Here is a 5800-nt window from a genome sequence, read left to right as displayed (position 1 = left end):
AACAAACAGAACGAGCAGTGAAATAAAGTATAGAATATAGAATTTCATAATTATAATTTAGAATATTGTGATGATTAATATAATATTGTTCAATATTTTGTTCATAAGAAGTATATTTAAAAATGTTTATGTACATTATGAAATGTTCAATTGTGGTTTAACACTACTTTTTAAACGTAGAACCAATACCTAATTGAACAAATTTGTGAAAAAATCAATTTTATTTTTTTGGTGTAACTAAAATTTTGATAGAAGACTACCAAAATTGTTTCTACCTTTAACAAAAAAAAAAAGTTTGCCACAATTATTTTTGAGCGTGTGAATTTTAAATTTGTACGATATTAGATTTTCTTTGGTAAATTAACGAATTTTCATCTATCAATTTGTATTCTATTAATCTAACAATTAATATTTTATTGTAATTCAAAAATTATTCTAGATACTTGAAACTTTAAATTTTCTAACAATTTTTAATTTTTATGAGCTATTTATCGAAAAAATAAATTTCGATTTTAATTAATTCTTTTTAACTATTAAATTTAATTATTCAATTATACTAAGCTGACAGAAAGCCTCCTCTAAAATCAATTTTGTACATCGACGTTTATCTTTCAAATATGAATTTAATGTCATCTATGTGGCTATATGTTACGTTATAATTGTAGTTTCAGTGAATGTTCTGCAGTGCTCAAGCGATATGGAAGACTGTGATAAATTGTTATCTATATTCAATGAAAAAGTAAAAAAGTGTAACTATGTATATAGAAGAAATACATTTTTCATTTCATTAACTATATAGACAAATTGCATTGAACGATGGAAATACAATATCCAAAAAACATGTAACTTAACACAAAATTATTATTTTATGTACAGATGACAATTTTAAATTTGTATGAAGTAACAACGCTATAATTATTATCTGGTGCATGCACGATATTTGTGCAGAACGATTTTGAGGAAATGCCTATTTGTATAGTCATGATTTTAAGTAAAACTGGACCGAACTGGATCTTGACTATCAAAGACCATTACAGCGATTTCACAAAATTACTCATCCAAAAACTAAATTATATTGAAGAACTATCCTAATACAGTACCAACTCAAATGTTAAATGTTAATATGAAATATTATGATGTAAACATTGTATATCCAACTTATAATATATATATAACATTAATTGGTTATATTTTCATCATGATATTTATGATTTACTAATTATTAGGTATTAATGAATAATAATTGATTATTTTCATATTATATTATTGTGAGTGTCTACACTGTTTTAGAAATATGTTTTGGTATACCATTACGTGAGACGACAGCCGAAGGCCAAGATGAACTCCGTGAGCTATAGGTAGATAACACGATCATAATTGCCTAAAAATATTTATGCAAAATTTGTTTACAATACATAATAATAATTAGTTACTATACAATCGGGAATTCCTCTTATTTTTTGTCTGCTCTCTAATGATAAATTAATCTGAAACTTAATATATTCATTGAAGAAAATGACCATAATTTGATCTTTTTGCCTATTTGCATAATTCTATATTGACCGAAACGTAATTTAGCTGTCGGCTATAATATTTCCGGCCAAATATTTATCCGCTAAAAAATTGCCGGCTGAAATAAAATCATCTAAAATATTGTCAACCAAAATATTTGTTGGGTAAAATACTGCCAGCTGAAATATTTGTCGTATAAAATATCATTCGACTAAAATACATGTCAAATAAAATTGTTTTCGACTGAAATATGTGATTTAGGCCAACATTTTTTCGGATTTTCATGCGCTCCCTAGCTATGTATACCTATAGTTTTGAAATTTTAAAAATCAATGTGCATAATTTATAATGCCTGATTATAATAAATTAAAGTTAGGTACTCTAATAGTTCTGTTGTACAATTGTAATGATGGCGTTATAATAATTACATTGCATTACATGTAATACGGTGTGTCGTAGGGATACTTATCTTCGCGGACTCTGCACTTAATCGGATCTACTCTGACGACGGTTTTGAACTGTTCAGGAGAAAACGCCTCGTCAAATTCGCTTTGTAGAGATGTCTGTAGGTCCAACGCCGAACAAGCGTCCGGTATGCATATTCCCAAATTCAAAATATTTCGTTGTACTTGGTCCTGGTAATCGGCCCACTGAAAAAACACAACATATTGTAGTAAGGATTAAGTTATATATAAAAGTTTAAAATGTATGTTATAACTGATTACTGAAATATAATAATAGACTAAGATGAAGGTATTTATCTACGTCAAGTTAAAATCATGTTTATACATAAGGTATCATATTATTATTATACATATTGTCTATGCAACTACTGTAGGTTAGGTAACCTAACCATTAGGGAATTATGTATAATACCTAAATGTATTACTAATTTAAAGAAATATTGGAAATTGTAAAATAAAAGTTGACCGAATCCAATTCCTTCTATTATAATTATTTGCAATGAAACCACAAAAACCCATATCCCGAAAATTTGACAAAAATCTGGACAAATAAAGCGTGATAATTAACAACGAATAGTTGTATATAATAGGCAGATAGGTCCTCAAACACTACTCATCCCGAGTATGGTTTTCCATGCATGGCTGTGACCGAAATCGTCTAAATTGTCCGTCCTGTTGAAGCTATAACCTCTTCCTGCTGGTGGAATTAATTTTATTTCAGACAAACAACATTGTCCTTTCACTGGATAACGTATATCCACATATTCGTCATAGACTCCCATTTGATATATGTTCCCCGCAAGTAAGCCGACTGGATATTTGTCCTAGGATTCTAGCACTGAACAAAATTGTGTCTTTAGTATAGTAGACACACTAAAATTATAATTTATAATTAAAAAAAGTTGTTTAATAAAATGTTTTCCAATAAGAATGAAAAAAATGTATATTATATTATAATCTAATATATTAAATTCTCGTGTCACAGTGTGTGTTAGTGTTTGAACTCCTCCGAAACAGATCAACTAATTTTGATCAAATTTTTCTGTGTATATTTGGTAGTTCTGAGAATACGTTTTACGCTAATTAAAAAAAGACAACTGATCACCCCCGGGAGGTATTACAACAGGAATTTTGAGATTTATGATTTTTGTTTATTAAGTACCCTGCAAATTTGAATTTGTCACTAAATTATCTATGCTTTGTCGTTTTATAAAGCAATATATCTTGATATGTGCATATACGTAGGTAAAATTACAGACGTACATCCCGGTTACTATGATGATGCCCCTATAAAACGTCATCAGTACTACGAATTACGTACATTAAATGGTTATTTACTTTCAACACATACACAAGACCTAGATAAACAGAAATATAAAATGCCTAGTTTTTACTCCTTATAATTGATTACGCTGCAGCCCCCTTAATATATGTGGTGTGCGCACACTTGCACAACTATATGCACGAGCCGCCACTGAGAGTAGGTAACCACGGACTGACGATACAAGTGTTATTATCATCTGCGTGGTATACCATTATAATGTATATATTATAATAATTATATTATATGAATAATAACAATGGATGTAAGATTTTTATATGGGATTTCTAAAATTAATGTGTACGATGTGAAATATTTTGAACTGTATTTAAAAACGTACATTTTAATTATTTAATAAGGAATTTGTAAAACACATAAATAATTTGAAAATAATTAATATACCTATTACAATATAATAATCACTCACTTCTGACGGTCCAACTGGTGTGATTGCTCAAATGTGCCTCGTACAAGGCGGATTGGCGACAGCAAGACATGCCGTCCGCCCGCCGCAAAGTGAAGTTGGCTAGCGCCCGATAAAACAGATCGGAAAACCAAAGACCGGGTATCGGATCGGTGGCGGCATCCCGCTGCAAAATATGATCACCGACGTCGGCTGCCGCACCATCGGCCGACTGCAATAGAACGGTCAGTAATCCAAACGCAGATGCAAAGAAATAAACGATCGTCAGCAGCGACAGCCGTGACATAATAATATTATAATGGATTTGTATTGTATACAATTAAATAATATTATTATTTTCTTCGTTAAAGTAATTTTTGTGTGGAAAAATAAAACACTACGGGACGATCTGGAAAAAAAATCAAAATTTATATTTTACAAACAAATTATACTATTATGAGTACAGGTCATCATCATATGTTTTACACACGTTTTATTCCTATTATTAGCGTGAAACCACAATTGTTTGCTAATAATCGGGGAAGACCTCGCTCGGGGTTGAAATTCACAGTAGGTATATGAGTATTAGGCACCTATATCACACAATCGCTGAATAATAATATTGTTGAACGGGAAATACGAATTGTGATTTTAATATTTAATAGATGGTAATTTTGTTATTTAAACTGTTCATCATAAGAGTATATATCATATACCATTTACCTCACCTAACCATTGTGTGCAAATAATTAAATACCCATGAATAATTTATACAAGCACCTTACGCACCTTACGCACCTTCTAATCACATGGTGAAATTAATTAAAATTTCAATCGATTAAATACGATGTGTTTATTTTGAGCTGACTTCCTTTTGATGTCATATTGTATTATGTATAACGATTACAATATTGCAATCTTATGTCGACATGTGAACTCATCATTACATTAAATAATAATCAACATCAACGTGAAAAAAATTCATATTTTTAAGAAAATTGATATAGACTGTTAGATTGTTCAGATGAAATTTCTTTTTTTTTAATTCGACTGCAGAACGGACAACGATGTATATAATGAACGGTATTGAATTTATAATGATGTTTTTTATTTGTGTATATTTAAACGATGTATAGTTAAAAAAATACTTCAATTTTATACTTTGACAGCGGTTTCTGGTAGAAAATTGGATCCAGTTGGTACTTTTAAGAAGTCAAAATATTGAAAATTCTTAGAAATAATTAGGAAATCTACTTAAAAATTAAGGACAAACGGGAATTTTTACACAGAATTAGTTTTTCACTAGGTATATACTTAAGTACTTGATAATATTATTGTCACCAAATGTTTAAATTTAAAATAAAATTTTCTATACATGATACATTGCTCAATTTTCAAAATAATGACAATTTGCAATTTAATTTCTAATAAGAACAAACATAATATGAAAATCTTAATATTTTTTCGTATAGGAGATTAAAAAAATATTAAATATATTATAATATTAAATTTTTTGAAAATTGAATACAAAGCTCCAGAGTTTTTGTAATAAAAAATATGGAGCCTAATTCCAAAAATATTTTTAATGATCATCTGATGTTTAAATTTTGATGAAATTGGATATTCACGCGTTATAATATAACGGTTTTCATTTTTGTGTTTATTCAAAAATGTAATATATAATATTTAGACTTAAATAAAAACACGGGATAAATAATAAACGATGGACCGTATGGAATGTGGGGTGATCCAATATACATAAATATATTATATACGCATTAGGCGTATATCTACGCACCCTCGTACAAACACACGACACATGCAAAACATAAATAATATTCAACACCACTCCGACCGGAAGTTTAGTAAAAACAAAACATTCAATCATCAACGGCGCCAGACGACACCACATTGTAACTTCGACAATTTTCCGATCAAGACGTTTGGACATATAATAACATAATAAATTACCAGCCGCACCTTTGTCACACCGCTGAAGACAAAATCATAAACACACCAATACGTAAACGCAGATATCGATGATCATCAGAAGAAGGGATTACACCAAAATCATCTTATATAAGGACCCCACAGGATCAA

The 5800-nt window shown here is 29.5% G+C and overlaps 1 protein-coding gene across 1 annotated transcript in view; it reads right to left on the bottom strand.

The window, feature by feature from the left end:
• Positions 1–4385, bottom strand: part of LOC100571326 (nose resistant to fluoxetine protein 6-like) — a 33093-nt gene extending 28708 nt beyond the window's left edge. The window contains exons 1-2 of the mRNA XM_016806109.2: positions 4191–4385; positions 3725–4109 (exon numbers count right to left, since the gene is read on the bottom strand). The gene's annotated coding sequence lies outside the window, so the exon portion shown is untranslated. The remainder of the gene's footprint in view (positions 1–3724; positions 4110–4190) is intronic.
• Positions 4386–5800: the final 1415 nt, after the last annotated feature.

Source organism: Acyrthosiphon pisum, chromosome A3 (assembly GCF_005508785.2).
Source record: "Acyrthosiphon pisum isolate AL4f chromosome A3, pea_aphid_22Mar2018_4r6ur, whole genome shotgun sequence".
Taxonomy (NCBI): Eukaryota; Metazoa; Arthropoda; class Insecta; order Hemiptera; family Aphididae; genus Acyrthosiphon; species Acyrthosiphon pisum.
This window is presented reverse-complemented; position numbering and strand designations above follow the sequence as displayed.